Raw genomic sequence first — 22,116 nt, forward strand, 5'->3', positions numbered from 1 at the left:
TTTCAGACTTGTCATTCATTCATTTATTTTATTTTAGCAAACAAAATTATTCCTATGTTAATTGAAAATTAGAAATCTGCATTTGAGCTAGGTTATTAAACTTATGTTATAGACAGACCCGAACAACCAATTTAAACAGCATATAATAGCTTTACCAAAAAATGACCGTTGATCTCAGGGTTTTGTCTTTTTGATGTTTCTTATTAACTAGTTAAACATGTTCAGGTGAAACAGGTTTAAGTTTTCAAAATACATTCAACCTCTTATTCCAGATTAGTAATTTATGAACACCAAACTTCATACCATCTTTGGCACACTGAAGCATCTAAAATCAGCCTAGAATACTTTATGTCCTATTCAGAAAATAGAAATTCTTATTCATCTCATTTAATACATTTATCACAATGTCTGAATAGTTCTTGTATATTCCACACAAATCGGTTTATCAATCACTTGGACATCACAAGGGAATATATCTTGCATCATCCAAATATGTTATTACAGGAAAAGGCTTTGACAAAAGTGACTTTATTTTATTGTCCTTCAGTTTCACTTAAAGCTTACATGTTGAAATGTATAACACTTGGGAAAAAATTATATGTATGTTCTTTTACTCTCAAATATCTGCTTTTATTAAACCATTCTAAATAATACGTGACAGTGTAAGGAACAAACACGAGCCACAACGGTGCTTCCTCCTCACACACTGAAACTAAATGGGAGCCTCGCTTCTTTGAACAAAACATTATCTGATAGAAACACAGTTTAGACTGACCTTGAGAATAGATGAATGTACACCTGATCTATAAAGCACTTAGGAAGATCCCGGCTGCCATCTTAGTGCTCAGCTGCATATAGGACAAGAAGTTTATCTCATCTGTGAAAATTAACTAACAAGGAATTTGAGCTAAGACGTTTTGGCAAAAGCTCAGAGAACTCAGAGGAGAAAGAAATACTGGAAGTTACTACTGCTGACAAAAGACTGGAGCATTTTGCTCAGAAACGTAATAGATATAAATTTTTCTCAGAATAATTTATAAATACTTTCTTATACTGTTTGTACTGTACACTGTATTTACCACAATAAACCCACCATTATATTAGTCACATACTTCTAGAGAAATAGAAAAGAACTGTCACTTAGGCCTTAACAATTTGTTCTTTGAATGTGTATTTGACTAATAATGTTTCATGCATTAGTCCTTAATTTAAAATGTAAATATGTTGTATTCCTGAAACTAACATATCGTTGTGTGAAACTAGGGGTCATTTTAATATACTGATAATCTGAATAAAACCCCAAGGATAGGAGCACCTGGGTGGCTCAGTGGGTTAAGCCTCTGCCTTCAGCTCAGGTCATGATCTCAGAGTCCTGGGATTAAGCCCCACATCAGGCTCTGCTCAGCCAGGAGTCTGCTTCCCTGCCTCTCTGCCTACTTGCGATCTCTTTATCTCTCTGTCAAATAAATAAAAAATTAAAAAAAAAAAAAAAAAACCCCAAGGATACAAACAGCTTAAATTCTAAGCCCATGTTTGTTTTAAAAGAGTGCACAATTTGTGTTTTCTTCTGTGTGCTTGCATACAAATTATATTTGGAAAAACACATTAGATATGATATTGGTTATCTTAAGGCTGTGAGATGAATGATGAATATGTGGTTTTGGCTTATATTTATGTGATAAACATGTTTATGTGCATAATTTGATAGCCAAACATGAAATAACTTTTCAAAGACACATACCCTTTGCTCTATTAACGTCTTTGTCCAACAATTCTCCTATCAATTCACACTGTATAACTCTCCTGATGACTTTATAATTTCAGGTGGTTCCATATGCCGTTGTTCTCGCTAGAGTGTTTCCATCATCAGAAATGATTATTTCCTCAGATACCACCCAAATTTAGGCTCCAAATCACCTCTTCCCCAGTTGCTACTATAGCATATTAACAGACCATTCTGTGTCATCTCTGCAATCAATTGTACCTATTCTCTACATGTCAGCTGTTATCTAATAATGCCATTTGCCTATTATAACCGTCCTCATTGCCTTTAGGACAAAATCTCAAGCCCCTGATGAGATTTATGAGTGGTTCCAAGATCTGGTCCTTTCCTACTTCCTGTTCCTCATCTCATGCCTGCCCCTGCCTTGCTCTCCTCTGTCCAAACTCATGAGACTTCTTTCAATTTTTCTAAGGCTCTCCTTCTTCCTCTGGGCTTTTGCACTTTTAAGTTCCTTTATTTGAAAGGCTCTTCCTCACTCTCACCCCATTTCCATTTTCCCTTAGCCAAACATGACTCATTAATGGAGTCTTCTCAGCAGAAGCATTTTTCCTCGGGAGGTCTTTCTTGCTGTCCCCAAGTCAGATTAGGACACTTGACTACATGTTTCCCTAGCACCTGATACATGTCATTTGGAATAGGCACTGGCCTTGTAATTGCATACTCAATAAATATTTTCCCTCTGAAGTCTGAAGTTCAATACAGTCAAATACTGTGTGTGCTGTTACTTACTATATTCTCAGTGCTAGCATGACACCTATCAAATAATCTCCTAAGAAGTGTCTGTGGATTGAGGTAGTGAAGGAAATCTTGTTTTTATTTCTGATACCTTCCATGGAACAATTGCCTCATCCTACAGCCTAACAACATTCACAAGAAAATGAAAGCAAATACTTATGCCCAGAGAATAGATCCATCTAGCCGAGCCTCCCTTTAACTTCCCAAAGGAAAGTTCATTTATAATTTTATCTCTTTAGTGATGGTCACTTAAACATCCACATAGTCAATTCATTACTTGGTAATAATTACGGTTTCGTGCCACAAAATAAGTAATCATAGTTAGTATTAGTAGGGGCAGTAGAAAAGACCTAAGTAAGATTGGTGGAGAAAATTGACAGCTTTGTATATTCTTTTTGAATAGCTTAAAAAAAAGCAAGTAAAAACACATAAAAATATATACACAGATATATACAATTTGCTCTTAAACCTTTGGTACTCACAGAACAATTGATATAATTGATTGACACAATTTAAGCCAACAATAGCTCTTAAAGATCCTTGATGAGACTCAGATAAACCAACATATACACCATATTTCCAAAGAATAACAAAGAGGCCACTTAACAACAGGAAAGTATTGAGTAGGCAGCAGAGATAGGTGTAAAAAGATGTGATAATTTTTTTAAAAAGGTAGCCACATGGATGGTACCATACAATCCATCCCCCATGAATATCAGATGTCTTCTAGTTCAGAGACCCTTTTTTTTTTTTTTAAACAGAGAGATTTGATTTTGAAATCAAAGGACAGACTTTAGTCTTTGTTGCAGTAATAGATGATGGGAAATCAGAGGGCACTCACTTCAGTTCAATATATTTATTTTAGTTTCCAAAGTCTTTGTTCTTCTACGGGAATAAAAAATTAATGACTTCTCTTGTGACAAAATTATATATAAATACACTATCAGGCAAACAAAGACACATCTAAATAGAGGGCTGTAATGATGATGTCTTTAAACAGATGAGTCCCAAATCCCTTCTACTATTGAGTATAAAATAGCTCAGATTGTTTATGTTCACCAGGAATAAGCCTACATTTTGTCTCCACCTCATGATTTACATTAACAAGCTTCATATGAAAAGTCATTATTGAGGTGTATTATTTTAAGAAATTGCTCAAAATGCATTTTATTGCATTACAAATTCATAATGATATGTCATTTACAAAACAACCAGTAATTTGGTATGTTTGTGTTCATTTTTAATCCTTGCAGAGTTTGATATACATCTAAACTTAGCATGTAATATAAAGAACATAAAACAACCAATTTAATTGGGAAAGGTCAAAGATAAATATAATTTCCAATGACCTTTTCTTTCCTTTGAGAAGGACTGGGACCTAATACCAAACATGCTGTGATGTAGAACTACTACATAGTACTTCTGAGCATGGTCAAAGGAAGCAGGCCTATATGGACAGGACATATTAGAAACAACTGGAATGTGGGGCCTGTGGTGGCACAGTTGGTTAAGCAACTGACTCTTGGTTCTGGCTCAGGTCATGATTTCAGGATCATGGGATTGAGTCCCATGTTGGGCTCTGAGCTCAATGAAGAGTCTGCTAGGTTTCTCTTTCCCTTTCCCTCTGACTCTCTCTGTGTGTGTGCTCTCTCTCTAAGAATACAAAAATAGATGAATCTTAAAACAAAACCAACCAACCAAACAAACAGTACCTGAATATTCAAATCAAGCCAAAGGTGAATCTTCAGGAGAAGCTATTTTCATTTTCAAGTTTCTTAAGCCAGAGGTAAGGATAAAGTAATAATGACCCGCTTATAAAAAACCTATTTATTTTGGAATTATTAAAAGGACACAAGAAGAATTTCAATTTTTAAAAAGCATACAAATCAACTACAGCAGTCAACTGAGCATATGTATCAGGTTTATGGTTACAGAACTTCTCATCGAATTGTTAAGACATGCTTTAGTTTCATACTTCCTGCACCTTAATAAAACTAGAATGAGGTTTTCCTTTTATTTTCTTTTTCCTCCAGTTGATTTTATGTGGGTTAAGTATGTTGGTACCTCCACAGAAAATGTCACCAGTGACATACACATCTCTGTTGAAGTAATATCCAAGCAACAAAACAGTATGTAAAACCTGTGTTTATTTTCCTTTGAATTGTGAAAGGATTCAGTATTTTTAAAAATTAATTAATTATTAACTGTACTGTAATTAATACATAACATTAGATTAGTTTCAGAATTCAGTATTTTTGACAAAAGGCTTCTTATAACTGGAATAAATTTCTAGGTACAAGTTCTAACTGGAGTGGCCACTTAGGCATAAAGTGCTAACGGTAATGGATATTTCAAACAAGGTTCCAGGACTGAAAAATAAAAGTTTCACTTAGCGTGCAACTTTCTTTATTTTGACTGAATCCCAGATAGTTTCATTCTCTTACTAACCAATACTGTTTGGTAACACTATAGAATGTTAATTTTGTATGAACCAGTAGACCTCAAAGAACAAGAGTAATTTCAAAGAATCAAGGTAAGCAGCAAGAAGTAATAAAACTCAAATCCTTGACTTGTAGTTAAATTTCATGGTGGGACTCAGAGAATAAAAAGAAATAAAATTGTAATCATATTTTTATGACTATTGGTCAGTAGAGAAAAGCCATATGACCTTTGCTAATATATAGTTTTTCTCCTCTCATTTTCATAAATCTTCACTACTGATATGTAATTTCTCCTTGGAAATAAAAGTGTCAGTTTTCTAAACGACAACATAATATATTAGAAGAAAAATAAGGAAAAGCTGTGCTATGAACCCCAAATTTGTCCAAAATAGTAAAAAACAGAGTTTTTACTTCAAGAGTCAAAATCAATAAGGCTGTTAGTACCATTAATGTCATATATATGTCACATATAATGTCATATATATGTATGTCATATATATGTCACATATAATGTCATATATATATATATATATATTTTTCCCTAATCTTGCTCCTCTTTCATCAATCATGATTTTGTCATTGGAGTAAACATAGGCCAGGGAAGTAAAATGTTTTGTGCTTAAATGTAAGACAATGATGTGTAGCTTGAAGTTGGGCCCACTATGGTGCATATAGATTGGCAGAGAAATTAGTATCAACTTGGGATCCCTTTTTTTTTTTTTTTAATTGCAGAGAACTGATGGTTGAGTTGATCTGGGAGAAATTTTGGTAAGTGCCTCACTTCTAACGAACTATATGAGAGACATATTAGACTCAATGAATCTTCAGAAATATGCCTAATTTCCAAGAATATGTTTCTTTGTATTTATTTTAGTGATTTCTGGAAAATGAATTGAATTGTAGATTCCCCCAGTAGTGCTTTCCAAAGTCCATCAGTAAATATAACATTTGCTTGTAATGGAAATAACTGTCCTTTAAATAAGGCAAAAATGACAAAGAATTGGATCTCTATAAAAACAGGTGGTAGAGGTTATAGATCTTGTAGTCATGAGGTCACAGGCCTTCCAGAGTATGCCTGATCCATGGCTAATATAAAGCAGTGATAGATTTGGATTGTCACCAAGACTTTTAAGACCTTATGGAATTATAAACACATACTACCAGCTTCTAAAACTGCTTCTTTTCTGACACTCAGCAAACAAACTAGTAAGCCTACAACTAAGTTTCTTGCACTTTGGAAAACCCACTTTTTAAGAATGAAAGTGGTCTATAGGTAAAGGAATTAAAGAAAATACTACCAGAAAAGAGGGTAATAATGTATTGAGTGGCTTTTGTGCTCTACTGTGCTACTGACTTTTTATATAGGTTATCTCTCATTTAGTCCTCATATTAATTCCGGACCATAAGTATCTTTTATTTTATAGATTTAAAAAATGAGTCTCAAATAGATGATATAACTAGGACAGTGTCATACAAAATAGATGGAGGAATCATGTGAACCCAGGAATATTTGACTCCTAAGCTACTCCCTACAATAGTTTTTTTTTTTTTTTTAAGAAAAAAATTTCAAACATCCTGAGATATAAAGCCCCAACATCTTCCCTTTAATCCTTATTGCACTCTCTTATATAATGGAAAATATCATGGTCTTGTTTTTAAAGGTTCTGTTTTGTTAAGTTTGGGGTGAGATTCTCCTCTTGGGCACATAAAATCAGTAATCATTCCAAATCCTTGAGGATTTATCAGGAATCTCTTTTTATCACCTCTATTTTATAGAGTAAGGTAGTGAAGATCTGTTACAGTAAAGATCCCAGTGAGGAATAGCATTTTATTTTCTTCTTTTTACAGTGATGCCCTGCCATGCAAGCCAACTGAGACATAAAATACTCTAGGCATTCCTTATATTAACCTTTTACTGTAAGACAAGTCCCAAACATAATAACCTACCAAGTTCACAGGTCTTTTTGATGCTATCCTCTCCAGACACAAGTTGTTAAAGGACAAAGAGTCCTAATCATGAGTGAGAAGACTACTGCATTTTGTTGGCTTGTGGGAAGAGGGATGGGACTGTGCAACATGTTAAAGTGAATTCTGCTTGGACCTCACATTCCCTCCCTTTTTTTTTCTTCCTTGCTCATCTTTTATCTCTGCTCTTCCCTTTATACATCTCCAGGGACCCAATGCTTAAATGCCATTCATCAATAACCCAATGCGTACACCCATTCCTAGACATATCTCATGTACCCAAAAGACTGCACCTTCCTTCTCTAGTTCAGTAGTTAAATCCCTTGTTTCTTTAGTATAGCTTAGGTAGACATTAGGAAAGCAATCTAACTCAATGAAGTCAATACATAAGAACCAACAGTGTACTCCAAAAGTACTGTGTTGAGCATACATCAATACATCTTATAGATCTTATTATTAAAGAGCCTACACTTTGTCTGGGGAGTCATGGGGCAAAATGAAGGAAGTTAAGTGGAAGTTCAGGATAATAGATAACTTCTCATAAGTATATAACTAACCACTATATGAACTGTACTTGCCACAGAAGTTCAGAGAGGACAATGGACTACAGAAAAACAGAAGGTATGACAGAACACAAAGGATTTTACCTAGATAACAAACAACCTAAATTTTATTGAAATAGTAGCCAGATAAAAATGTGTTCTACTATGGATATTAATCCCCAAAAGGATTGATTATTAATTATCTTTTTCAATTTTGTAAAGCAGTATACTGATTATTGATTATCCTTTTCAATTTTGTAAAGCAGTATACCTGCAGATCTATTTTTTAAGTAAATATATTCTCCAGTAGAATATATTTAGTCTCAAACTAATTGTAAATATAAATATAAATAATTAAAATATTTATGTTATGTGAAGTGAACCATATAATACACACAATGTTAAAACTACTAAATAAAATATGGTGAAAGTTGACAAGAATTTGAGGGCAATATGCAAAAATGAAAATATTTTTGTTAGGATGGAGGGATTATGGATGATCTTTTAAAATTTTTTTTTTTTAATTTATTTTATTTATTTATTTATTTATTTATTTTTTTATTTCCAGCATAACAGTATTCATTATTTTTGCACCACACCCCGTGCTCCATGCAATCCGTGCCCTCTATAATACCCACCACCTGATTGCGTATTTAAACTATGTTTGTAGACACTTCAGTTTTGCTCCCATCTTCTAAAAAAAAAAAGTGGAATTTTCTATAAGTTAAATGTAGCATCTGAATGCAATGCTATACAAAGAGAGAGTGGAACAACCCAGACACATTTTCAGTCAGCCCTCTTAAACATCTGGAGAGAGCACAGACCACTGCAGCAGGGCAATGTCTATTTATGACTAATGCTTCCTATGTTACCCAAGCTCCTTGTGTGAAACAGTAGGCCTTTAGATCCAGTTAAACAATATCTTCCTATGAGACTATTAAGATACTGGGCATGAAAGCCACAGGCTACCTACTGCAGAGTTTAACAGTTCTTTGGGGAAGAAGTTAGAAGCTTACTGCACACCTAACTGGGTTAAGAAATTTCTCCCTTCATGTCCCCCTGTTATATGGAATTACATTAAGATATCTAGTATACCTTTATACAACAATTTGTAGAAGCCCTTGTTCGTCTATGCTACTTACATTCAAACATTTTAATTTGGATATTGTGTCATTAGAAGGAGAGGTAACCTTGTGATCTTTGGATCTCACTGCCTATGTGTAATGAATAGTGATTTACATGTTCTTCCCTAAGCCTTCCCATGTTGTTGAGTTTCAAATGCAAAGAGACTAAAATATCATATAAAAAACTAGTAACAAGAAATAAAAAGCAACAGGGACAAGCAGATAACAGAATACAGAATGTACTCTGATAAGTTAAAGGTCATACTCTGCTATCACGGATACTGAAGAGCTCTTTTGTACTAGCTGTGTAGCATTTAAGAGAGAAGAATGGTTTAACAGCTACAAAAACAGAGAAGGCCACTGATAGATATCACTCTGTGGTGAGAAAAAGGAAAATGAAATATAAGAATAGCTCCACACTACGTTAAAAATGGCATTTTGCCATTTTCCCAGATATGAGAATCTTAAGTACCTTCTAAATCATGTCAAAACATTTAAGCTTATCCACCCTAATAAGAGCTTACATGTATATTTAAGCCTCCTTTTCCCAGTCCTTGATTTCTGAGAATCAGAGTATTATGTGTATAGCTCAATTTTCTACTTTCTCACACTAACCCTGACTTTTAATCTGTTCTTCTTAATATTTAGACGGTTCTAAGGAAGAGGAAATAAGGAAATGTCTCATCTGTCATCTACTATGGATTAGAAATTATACTGAGACTGTTTCTTCATCTTTGGTAAAGCGAAGTCTGATACTATTGCATCCTAATCTCATTTTAAGGGACCAATCTCTCTCCTTCACTTGTAATCGGAATGCAGGAAGATTTTTTTTTTTCCCAATTAGAAAGATGGGGTTTGCCAACTGGATACAAATTGTTTCAGATAACATGTCCTGGAAGTACCAAGGGCAGGCTAGAATGGCCAGTCCTCCTCAATCTTATAAAATGTACAAACTCTTAAATAAAATAACTATTATTTTTGTAGACAGATTCAATACTATAGATATGAACTTAAAACCCTAGAATGACTTACCCCCAATAAAAATGTATTTTATATATCAGCAATGATTTTATTTTTTTCTCTTTTTTATAGACATTTATTTGTTTCTTTTTTTATTTATTTCAGAGAGATGGGGAGAAGGACAGAGGGAGAGTCTTAAGCAGACTCTGTGCTGAGTGTGGAACCTGACGGGGGCTCAATCTCACAACCTTGAGATCACAACCTGATCCAAAACCAAGAGTCATATGCTAATTGAGTGTGCCACAGAGGCGCCCCTCTGTGATTTCTTTCAAGTAAACCCATGTGGTCAGACTCGTTGTGGAAAAAGAATCCTCAATGGCTAAGGATACTGGGCTCTATATCCTGGCTTTCCTCGTGTTTAGCTTTTTAACAGGGGACCAGGAACACAACATTTTTGAACTTCAGTTTTCTCATCTGTAAAATAGGTATTTGTAAGAATAATCAACATAATAAAGTATATGTAAATCTCTTAGCAAAAGCACATGGCAAAAGGTAGGCTCTAAGTAAATACGAGTGATATATTGTGATTGTGTCATTATTTGTTGTCTGGTTTAATCTACCTAATAGGATGTACATATGTATCTAAGAATATAGAGATTGCAGAAATTGTTTCTCACTCATCTGGACATCAGAGAGGTGGTAAGAAAAACAAATAAATTTTCCTTTCTTAAGACAAATAAAGGAACTACGCTGATTTTAAGTGTGTCCTCAACCTCACAGATGCTTTGTCAAAAAAACACTGCATTTTCTCCCAAGCAATGTCAAACCTCTGAGAACCTGTTCTCAGAGGTTTATGCATGGCTACCTGTAAGCCAGTAGCAACACCCGAAGGGAGGTCATTAACTTTAGGAGGCCACACAACAAGAAAAAGCCAAAGTACCTGCCCTAAGAGAAAATGGAATTCAGGAGATCACGATCTATTCTGTGCAGCAGTGTAGTGACAAAGTTACTCCCAGAAAAGGAAAACCTTAGAGATCAGTGAGGTCTCCAAATGATATTTTAATCTGTATATTAATGCCTCAAAGAGATGCATTTCAAAAAGAATGCCTCTGACTCCTCTTTTTTTTCCCTGTAAGGCTTGTAGTAAAAACAGGCTGTAGAAATTATGAACAGAAGTGGATACTGAGTGGCCGAAAACAAGACAAGCCCCCCGATCTGTAAGATGCGATTAGTGGACTGTGTGGCCTCTTAAGTGGTCACCAATGCTAATGACCGAGGATCCCAAGTTAAAGGTAGGGTTGTCAAGAAGACACGCTTCAAGCCCTCTTGTTGACGTATGCTGTCTGTGGATTTTTTTTTTTTTAATAGGGGAATTAATTTTAGACCCATTGAAAAACAAGATATGATCAATGTTTTCTAACTCTGCAAATAACTTTAAGAGACTGAAATTTTTGATTTGGCACATTCTTTTTTTTCTTCTTCTTTTCTTTCTTTTTTTTTTGTTGTTGTTGTTAACTATCTCATAGTGCTTTGACAAAGTTATGAAGACTTTGAGTTGTCATCTGTGGAGATCTATAATTAAGCCATTACAATTTTCTGATAGGTTTTATATTGCAAATTTGTCTTCCTTCTTTCAGCTATACAGACACACACACTTCTTACCAGGCAGACATTCCTCTGGCTTCTCATTCTACCCACCCACTGAAGCATATCACTCCTCTGACAGTCATTTCAAGAGAAGAAAGGCAAGCACAGGTTGGGTTTTAGGAGATTTCGATTTTATAAAAAGTAGTCAAGAGGATGGAGAAGTGCGTTATGATGCTTGGAAAGAGATTTGTCTCCTCTTCATTTTAAGTTCTTTGTACTAAAGCGACAAGAGAGGACAATATCAAGAGGCAATATGACTTTTTTTTCCCCAAATCTATAACTGCTCTTTGCAAACCACTTTTGTCCAAAATATATTCAAGTAAAATCTTTTCTTGAGTTACTCAAACACCTGTGATCTGGGAAACTATACTGTGGGGGACATTCCTGGTTCAGGAAACAGCCTCATGAGAGTTCCCATCCAATCAAGTCTGACAAGATCAGAGTGGAAAATCTGCAGGTGGCCTAAGTGTAGCTTCCAGTCTGGATGGAGATCACCAATTAAGACCCAGATATCCTAAAAAATGCAGCAGATACACCGGAGAAATAGTACACTGCATCTCTCAGAATGAGACTGTGTGTGAAGGTATTCACTGCTATCAGTATTTCCCCTAAACTTAAGCCACCTGTGACTTCTAGTAGATCCCTAAATATAGAACAGAAAGGAGAGAAGGATAAAAAACCTACAAGTATGTCTTAACCAAGTTTAAGCTGATACTCCACTAGTAAGGGTAACTGAAATTTATCCCCTTATATGTTGTTCTTGTTGTTGTTCTTCTTCCCCTTTTTTTTTTTTTAAACCTGTGTCATTTTCAAGGAAAGGGCTAAATTAGTTAGGTCATACAACCCTGGTCTAATTAATACTTCATTTAACATTTTTCCTGAAGTCTTCAAAGTACAACCGGCCTTGTGTTGACTTCAGGGGAAATAAACAGTTTATGGACATCTTCCACAAGGACCCTTCTATTACCTGAAAACTGTTATGGGCAGAATTGTACCTCCCATTCCCTGAAATTCATGTGGTGAAGCCTTAACTCAGTACAGCAAAATGCAACTATACTTGGAGAGAGGGCCTTTGAAGAGGTGATACAGTTAAACCAATACCCTGTAATCTAGACACACACAGAAAGACACCAGGGGCAGGTGACCAGAGTGAAAAGACTGTGAAAACACAGAGATGGTGGCCATCTGCAAGCCAAAATTGAGGCCACCAGAGAAATCAAGGCTGCCAACACCTCAAGACTTCCAGTCTACAGGACCATGATAGAATCACTTGCTCTTTAAGTCATCAAGACTGTGGTATTTTGCTATGGAGCCCCTAGCAAACTAAAATAGAGATCATTTAAAACTATTTAAAAATATGTATTGTTGGCCTAATCACAGACCTTGGATACCAAGCAGATGTGACAGCATTTTGCCACAATGGCTAAAAGGTCTGGATATAAATACTCCTGGGTTTACATTTTAACAAAGTACCAACTTACTGTCAAAATTATACCCATTTTAGGGGTGCTTGGGTGGCCCAGTCAGTTAAGCATATGCCTTTGGCTCGGGTCATGATCCCAGGGTCACGGGATCGAGCCCTGCATTAGGCTCCCTGCTTGGCGGGAAGCCTGATTCTCCCTCTCCCACTCCCCCTTGCTTATGTTCCCTCCCTTGCTGTTTCTCTCTTTGTCAAAAAAATAAAATCTTTTTTAAAAAATCATACCCATTTTAATTACAAAATTTGATTGAAGAAAGCATTTTTTTCCTTCTCTGGATTAGCTTTTAAATCATAATATTCTGCAACACAACTCTGGTATTCACACAGTTATAGAATGAACTCTACCAATGTACAATTTGCATTATTTAAGGTATAAGTTAATGATGAAGTTGATTTCAGCACAAAAAATATCAGCACAATATATACTTACATACATACCTATATTTATAAATAGGTCTAGGTATACACATAGTTCCATTATGTCTATAGTACAACTTTTGCAAAAAAAATTACTTAACATTTCATATCGTTAAATGAAATTTCTTAAACAAACAAACAAAAAAAGAGATCCCATTTTACTTTGTGGTTTCCTGTAGCTTCATTAACACAGATGACTGGAGTACTATTTAAAATATAATGTTATTTTTAAGTTGTTAATTTATTTTAAAAGTTTCCACAAAAGAAACCCCCCCACAAAATATCACATAAAATAAATTTCGACTTAGGTAATGATTACATAAGGTGAAATTTTTTTTTTTTTACTAAAATATACTGATGTTTTCTTCAATTTAATAACTATTGCGAGATCACAGAAAGTTTATTGTGCCCACTTCCAAATCTCTGAAAACAAATTCTAAGTCCCAAAGGAAAGGCCTATATTATTTACGTACATTTCTAATCTTAAAGGAATCTTGTTCAACAAACACACACAAAAAATGATTTTTGTGAGACCATAATTAGTTTGGGGGGGGGACTTGCTAAATGGTCATGCCAACAAACAATAACTACAAAAATACCAACTTTCATTGTTAACTTGAAGTATTTATCATCTACCCAAAACTAAGTGAGTGTCTTACTCTGTTCTCTTTTTCTTTTGGGGGTGAGAGACTCCACGGAAAATACCCAGGACAGTAGAAGGTCTAGCAAATGGAGGACTGTACCATTTAGTGCCAAAACAAAAAGACCTGAGCTTTATATAAATGTAATAAAGTAAAGGTATCTTATATTTCCCAAGAAATTAAATATACCTTCACCATTTCCACCCATATGACCAGACTTCAATAAACGATCTGGCCTCAACTTATTGGGGGAAATGTTTGGTAGAAGTAGGTGGAAAAGCTTTGTCTTTGCCCTTGGTGCTTCTCTTCTGATGTTCCTGGAGCCTGCGCCCTGAGAGAGAGGCCAACCTTCACTCAACACCAGTGTCTCTACCTCCACCTTTCAAGCTATAGTACAAGAAATACCTGCACTGCTCTGTCACCTCCTACCTTAGCTCTGGACATTCATTCTTGACCCCTCTAGTTTTATATGCTACACTTTATTCAGAGGGGTTACTGAAATGTGTTTTCACCAATAAACTGTAAACTCTAGGAGAGCAGAGATTGTGTATGTTTTGGATCACCACTATATTCTTAGCAGAAACCCAGGCATACTGGAGGTCTTAAATAAGTATTTTTAAAGAATTACTAAACAAATTAACAAACTGCACCTCTTACGCGCTTATCTCTTCCACTACCCTTTGTGTTTTTCCTTGCCATACTGAATCTCTTTACTCTGGAATATTTTTTGGGTTGGCTTATTTCACACTCCCAGCTTCTTCTTCATGATTCAGACTTATTGATTCTATCTTCCATTCCCTCCCAATCCTGATTTTTGCAGTAGCCACATGACTGGACTCTCAATAATAGAGGAAAATAGAAGCAATTCTACAGCAAGATTTATATATGGAGTCAATTTCCTTCATGAAATTTGATACAGTTTGATTCTGCTTTTTGTGGGAATATACAACAATTCTGGTGGATGAGAAAACTGGGATCAAAAAAGGTCATAGGACCACTAATCTTTTTTAGGAAGTCCTTGGGCATTCTGATTAAAAACCCCACATACAGGCCCTTAGACATCAAGGAGTACACGATTATGTTACGATTCTAATCAAAAAGTACATAAACATGACAAAAAAGAAGGTATATCTTATAATAAGCTGGTATTTAATAGAGTTTATGCCAAAAAAGTTCTATGCAATACATGCTTTTTCTTTAGCTGGCATAGAGAAGTACGGATAGGGTCCCAGAACTGCCTTCAATTACATGCATAACCCTAGGTACTTTATCTGACTGGTCTTTGATTAGTCAAGCAAACAAATACATTAGAAAAAAAGCAAATAAAAATAAAAAATAAATTAAAAAATTCCAGAAAATTTTATGTTGCCACGTTATTTGATGACTAAGAAATTTCACCTTATGACTAAGATAAGGGACTACAACATAGCATACTATCAAGAATAGACAGCTTTTTAAACATTTTACATTGCCACAATAATTTAGGTGAAAGTCATAGTACAAGTAGATGACATATTCCTCACCAAAAATATTAAAGTCGCCTTTTAATAGCCCCAAGAGAAAAAGCTTCCAGTTTGAAATTTGTGACATCTTGGGTTCCTAAATACAGAAAATATAAGACTATTAAGATTTATGGAAAGAAATAATCAAGTCGGGGCACCTGGGTGGCTCAGTGGGTTAAGCCGCAAGCCGCTGTCTTCGGCTCAGGTCATGGTCCCAGGGTCCTGGGATCGAGCCCCGCATCGGGCTCTCTGCTCAGCAGGGAGCCTGCTCCCTCCTCTCTCTCTGCCTGCCTCTCTGCCTGCTTGTGATCTCTCTCTGTCAAATAAATAAATAAAATCTTAAAAAAAAAAAAAAGACCTGTACCCCTGGGGATAAAAATATATGTTTATAAAAAATAAAAAATTAATTAATAAAAAAAAAGAAAGAATCAAGTCTATTTGATTTTTATGGGAGTTTGAAAATCCTAAGTTCAAATCTCAGTTATGTACTCAAGGACATGTTATTGAGTTTTAAGTATATTGAATGCTCAAGGACATGTTATATTCTTTTCAAGTATTAACACATCTGTAAGATGGAGATAGTTTATGAGATTTTTTTTAGAATAAGATGTAATTTGTATAAAGTACCTTGAACAGTTTCTGGTACATAATTGGTGTTAAATAAATAATGGCTACTATTGTTTATATAGAGTACACAGTATTAAAGACCTGTAGAAAAAGAAAAAGAAAAAGACTTGCGAGAACCTGGTCCAATGCCCAACTGATGAAAGATGGGTTGGATAACCTTGACAAATTAGTCCCTCGAGCTCTACAGAGTTAGAAGGCAATTGGAAAGTTACCATAACTCAGTGAAAGTTGAAATAAAATATCCCATAAAAGTATTGTTGTTCAGAATTACTTCCCCTTTAAAGAAAATAAATAACTAAAGAACATTATCACACATTATGGGCAAATACAATGGACCTTCTTGTTTTGATTTGTTTTGGTTTGGCTATAGAGTGAAATACTCTAATTGTATTTAATCATTACATTTACTTTTTAAAGTTAACAGTTTCTAGATATATTCAATACAGACTCACAGTAAGGATCAAAGTATGAAATTGAAATGATAGATAGAAAAAACAAATCAAAAGACCAGTAATCTTTGGTTTCCTATTGCAAGGGCAAGAAATTGGTAACATAATACTAGAAAAATATAAATCAGGAAAATCAGATTTTTAAAAAAACTCTCTATATAAAAGCAAAAAAAATTAAAATTTGAAAAATAAAATTTCAAAATGTGAAATATCAGAACTGAAAGAAAGCCAATGAACCCTACTATACATCTTTCTTCACCCATATAAATTCTATTCTTGTATCGCCCACGTTAGGAAGCCACTGAAGGACTGAGGGGCATGAAGAGAAATGAGAAAAGCAATTTCAGAAATATAAACATCTTGGCTATATACCAAATGAATTATAATAATGAGGGCTGAAGATGAATATAGATGGTTTTCAGTTGAGAACAAGGGTCCCAAATGTGATAAAGGCCTTACATCACTAAAATAATGCCAGCATGGATAGAACATGATGGAAAAGGGGAAATCCAAAGGAAGAATTAGTGGACTGGCACTTACCATTGGACCCAGTGACTGATCTGATGGGATAAGTAAAAGATTTTGATTGATGGGGGTAATAAGATGAATTATGTTATTAATGACATAAGTTAGGAATTTAAGAGGATAAGGTGGTTTTGGAAGCTATAATTTAGTTAGACTAAGAATTCAGCTACAATCAGAAATATACATCTTTGTAGAAATGAAACTCCATTGTGGTGATCACTACCTATTCATCCAGATTTTATTAAAATTTAATGGGTACATCCCAATAGCACCAGTTACCTCAGTTTTGTCCAAGTGGACAGTGCTTATTTTACCTTATCATCACAGACTTCTCTTGAGAGTCCAGGGGAACTAGAACAGGAAATCTGCAGAATGTTCCTAACTCTGAGGTTACCTGGGTGGTTCCTTAGTTAAATGTCTGCCTTCAGCTCAGGTTATGATCCCAGAGCCCTGGGATCCTTGGGCTCCCCCTCATCCGGGATCATGCTTCTCCCCCCCACCCCCCGCCTCTCTCTCACTTCTCAATTGTCCCCTCTCTCTTTCTCAAATAAATAAAATCATAAAGAAAAGAAAAGAAAAGAATGCTCCTAACTCGCTTTCTAACTCTTGATACTCCCAAATAAAACACCCTTTTGTCATGGCATAGATATCCCTTAGAAAGCCACAAACTCTGGAAGAAAGTACTTTTGGTCTCTCCTTCCTTAATTATTCACTCAGATTTAATTAGTATAATAGTATAAAGTTACCATGAACACTTCAAGACAGGGAATAAGACCATCTTTTGGTGCTCTTTTGGAATCTTTGACCACTTCTGCTCTTGGGTTCATTTTCTTTCTGGACTAGAATGGACTCATCATCAATACATGCTCATTTATCCTTTCAAGGACAGACTTAGACTTTACCTCTTTTGAGGACTAAACACATTTCTTTTCCTCTTTTTCATATCTCTTCCAGATCTCATACTCATATATTGTGCTATGTAATGCTGCATTTCCCATAAAATTCGTATCTCTCTGAGTTACCTTCCCCCCTCAGTTATTCCTCAAACTCTTGCAGGACAAAAGACTGTTTTTGGCTTTCCTGTGTTCCCCACCACCTCCAGCAAACACACCACGGAACAACCATGCAGTGAGTTGTAATGAATATTCATTGGTGGATCAAAGGAGTATCCAAGACTTTTGGCCTCCATGGGGGCTTAAGGTAAAATGTGTGAAAAGAAATAGCTGGGTCTAAAACTTGGGTTTATTGTTAGCACTTTAAAGAACTTAACCAATCCTCTGATGCTTTCTTTCCATTCCAGTTGCTTACCTGTTCTCAACGCTTTCTAATTCAGTATAAAAAAATGAATATTTGAGAAAAATATCTTCAGGCATAAAGTGATAAAAGAAATTTGAACTGAAATTAAACATAATTTAAAATATGTGAAACTTGGTTAAAAGTAAATTAAGCACAAGATTTACAAGTGACTGAGAATATACTGATATTTTAAAATATTTTAGGAGATAAAAAAGTAATGATTTCAAATGTGCTTAAAATTATTTTTTTTTAGCTCAGCCAGCCATTTTCTAATTAATATCTTCAGCTTTCCCACCTGAATAGGAATAAACCCAGCCACCTAGTATAATGACTAACAAGTTCATTCTATTTTCCCGCCTAGTATATGACTAACAGGTTCATTCTAGTTTCTCCAGTTAAGAGACAAGCAATAGTCTCAGGGCAGCTTATAGGTGAAGTGACAAGTTCACCCAGGATAGGGCTGGCATGTGCCTAGCTATTGCTTCTTTTCTCTCTCAGAATTGTGTGTTCAAATGATAATTTTTATGGTCTCCTAATTATAGGGTGCCATCATGGAGAATTGAGAAAGGAGATTCCCTTTACAGTTAACACTGAAATAAAAGGTTGGGTAAGCCCAAAGTGCTTGGTAGAAAGAAAAAAAAATAGCTCTTTCTTCAGGGGACAATCCTTCAGGGGATTCCAGCTTGTGCTCATTTCCTCTAATGGGATATTAGTGCAGTCCATATAGTCACCCAAGTTGCATAACTATATGTAGTGGCCTGTTTAACAGCCAGACTGGTCTCTCTAATGATCTCTGTCTGTTAAATAAGTAAATAAACTCTTAAAAAAAAAAAAAGAACAGGCCTCATCTATTAATCTCCAGGCCTCGTTTCCTTTCTATGACTGTGACCATCCTGCCTCCCTTTTCAGCAAAGCAAACTTTGGCATTTAAGAAAAAAAAAAAAAAAAGCGTCTTTTTGTTTGTTTCTCTGCTAACTGGAAAAGACACTCCGTTCCAACTCCTCTGCCAAACTGAGCTATAAAAATAACCAATGAGAAAGCTTAAGACTCTACATGGACTTTTAAAATGCTCCAGCAAAGGTGACCCTGGAAAATTATTATGGCATACTATCACGTAGTTGACACTATCTAGAAAAATGAAGCTCGATGTTCCTCTATTCTGTCCAGTTTTATATCTCATAAATTCAGCTAAAATACTTCATTGGAAATGCATATGGTAATATCTAGACAGACTTATGGTAGGTATATTCTCTTTTGGACTATGAATAGATATTTTAAATATTCAGGCCACCAGTAGAGATAATATGCCCAAGATGAAAAATTACTTCAATAATACTTAACATGAGGGAAGTTAGTCTTAAATTTTCAAGAGAGGTAGAAACCTCAGCTGCTTTTTAGTACAGTCAAATTCAAAAGGCTAAAAACAAAACAGACTTTAAAATGTTTAAGATGAAAGTCTTTCTTTGACAAATATTCAACTCATGAGGCTAAATCTGACACAAAATATTCATCATCATAATTTAAATTTTAATATATGGCCTATTTAAAGGCTTCGTACTTCAAAAGACTTTCACATTTATTATGTGATTCTATCTTAATTAAGAACTAATTAAATATTAGATTAGGTTACACCTTTGGATTGTTACAGAAATTGGGTTTATATTTCTTAGGAATAAATGTGCTTTTCTAATAATCAAATAAACATGTCAATGCATAATTTATCACAACAGTTACATCTGACTTGCCAGTTCTACAAAGACATGAAGTTTTATTATTTAAAATCTTTTTTTTTTTTTCTGGAATAAGCTTATATAGAATTGAGTAAAAGGTATTTTTGGATAGAAAACATTTATAAAATTTTTGTTAAAACATGTTAATTTACAAAAAGTTATAAAAGATGCTAATAAGAGCTTCAAGTATCTTTCACTCACCTTCCCCCACTGTTACCAACATAACTAACCATTGAACAATTACCAAAACCAAGAAATTGCCATTTGTATATACTATTAACTGAAGTACAGACTTTATGAGGTTTTAACAGTTTTTAAATAATGTGCTTTTGTTATTTCAGAATCCAGTCCGATTCCCACGTCACATTTGTCATGATTAGATTAATGTCATGAATTTTTGTTGAGAATACTTTCTCAGAGTATCACCTCAGGAGGTACATGAAGTCAGTATTTCTTATTAATGATGATGGTTAGTTTGACCACTTAGTTAGGGTGCTCTGGTGAGTTTCTCTGTGCAAAGTTTCTATCTTCTCCTTGAAGGAGATACTTTTATATTACATAAATTACTAGTCTCTACTACTTCTAAGCACTAATTTTAGCATCTATCGGTGAATCTTGACCTCAACAATTACTACCTTGAATTCCAATTATCCACTATGTGATACAAGAAAGATACCTTTGGATACTGATGAAGTTATAAAAGCATTGCCACAAAACTGTAAATCTTATCAAAATCAACCAAACACTTAGAAAAGCTGTAAAGTTTCCTGAAAGCCTAAGATCCTTAAAAATGTAATTTCTCTGACCTTCACTCTTTAGCTATTTCTTTAAACATTTTTCCACCTCACCTCCTAAAAACTAAATTGTGCATTTGTAACTAGCAACTAGTGTTTTGTATGTGACATTAGTAACTCATTATTTGTAAGCATTAAGTAAATTCCTTAACCTGACTATCAATACCTTTGGAGAAAAGTCCCTAAACCCAATTCCTCAGTCAATACTTTGGCTATCCTTACTTAAAATTATGATAATGCCATTTTCTGTGTATTGTTAGTTTTTTAGGAGTGAGATCAATACATGCTTTTATCATAATAAGAATTTAAAGTACTAAAATTGTACATTGGAAAGAATAGAGGAACAAGAAGATAAAGGGAAAATCTTCTGGAAATCACGAAGAAGAGCTGTTATTTATTTATATTATCTATGTTTGTTAGCCTGTGTGGCATAAATGGTGTCAAAGCCCACCAAACCATCAGAAGAGTTTTATCTTTCTTTTGTCAGAAAATTAAAAATCCTCATGTAATTGCCTTACAGTAACTGTAAGAACTCCTTGACATTAAAACAAAACAAAACAAAACAAAACAAAAAATCCAAAAACAAAAACAAAAGCTCAGGTCTTTGAGAATCTATAAAAATGAGTGAGAATGAAAATGTATCATTTCTAGCTCCTTGGATACAATGTCTCTGAAGCTAGGCATTTAAGGTAGGTGTATTTAATATATTGCTAAATAAAAATTTCATTATGTTTCATCATTAAGAAAAGCCCCTAAAGTCTCGGAAAAACTGAGCACCATGAATGAAGATAATTAACAGTGGAAAAGTCAGAGTTTTTGTCACTAACTCTATCTAACACAGCTACAGTATTTGAAGTTTCAGATATCTCATAGTATGTAAGCTTTACTTCAGAAAATTGTAGTTAGTAAACAGTTAAATGTATCGACTAGAAGCCAAACATTTATATATTCAGAGGAATATTCACCCAAGCACATAAGGATATTTGGCTAAAAATGATGAGCAAAAGACAATGTTTTTACATAGAAATTGAATGAGGAAACTGGATTTATTCAATAATTATGTAAGTAGCCTACTACATGACAAGACTGGATTATCACGTCTTCTGTTTGACTCTACCAAAAATTGTTTGTTTACTCAAAGAATGATTAAAGTCTTCTCTATGATTTATCAGTTTCCACAAGAAAGTTATATTTTCACTGCCTTACTTTTTGTAGGAGGGAAACAAAATTCACTCAAACATTTCCCATATATAATACATTTAACCAAGACATGTAACAGATCTATTGAGATACAGTTTTTCTCCCAAATAATCCTTAAAGATCTCTAACACCTGAATCCTCTAATGACTCACTCTTCTTCTGGCTACTGAAATCAACTGTTTCAAATAACGTCACTGAAATAAATATAGCAAAGCAATAAATACATAAAGTTTGAAATCATGTTAAAGGTTGAGTGCT

General features: G+C 34.6%; 1 protein-coding gene across 32 annotated transcripts in view; it reads right to left on the minus strand.

Annotated features, from left to right (window-relative positions):
• NRXN1 (neurexin 1) overlaps positions 1-22,116 on the minus strand; it is a 1,166,070-nt gene that overhangs the window by 140,436 nt on the left and 1,003,518 nt on the right. The gene's annotated exons all lie outside the window — the stretch shown is intronic.

The sequence above is a fragment of the Mustela erminea genome, chromosome 7 (genome assembly GCF_009829155.1).
Source record: "Mustela erminea isolate mMusErm1 chromosome 7, mMusErm1.Pri, whole genome shotgun sequence".
In the NCBI taxonomy this organism is placed as follows: Eukaryota; Metazoa; Chordata; class Mammalia; order Carnivora; family Mustelidae; genus Mustela; species Mustela erminea.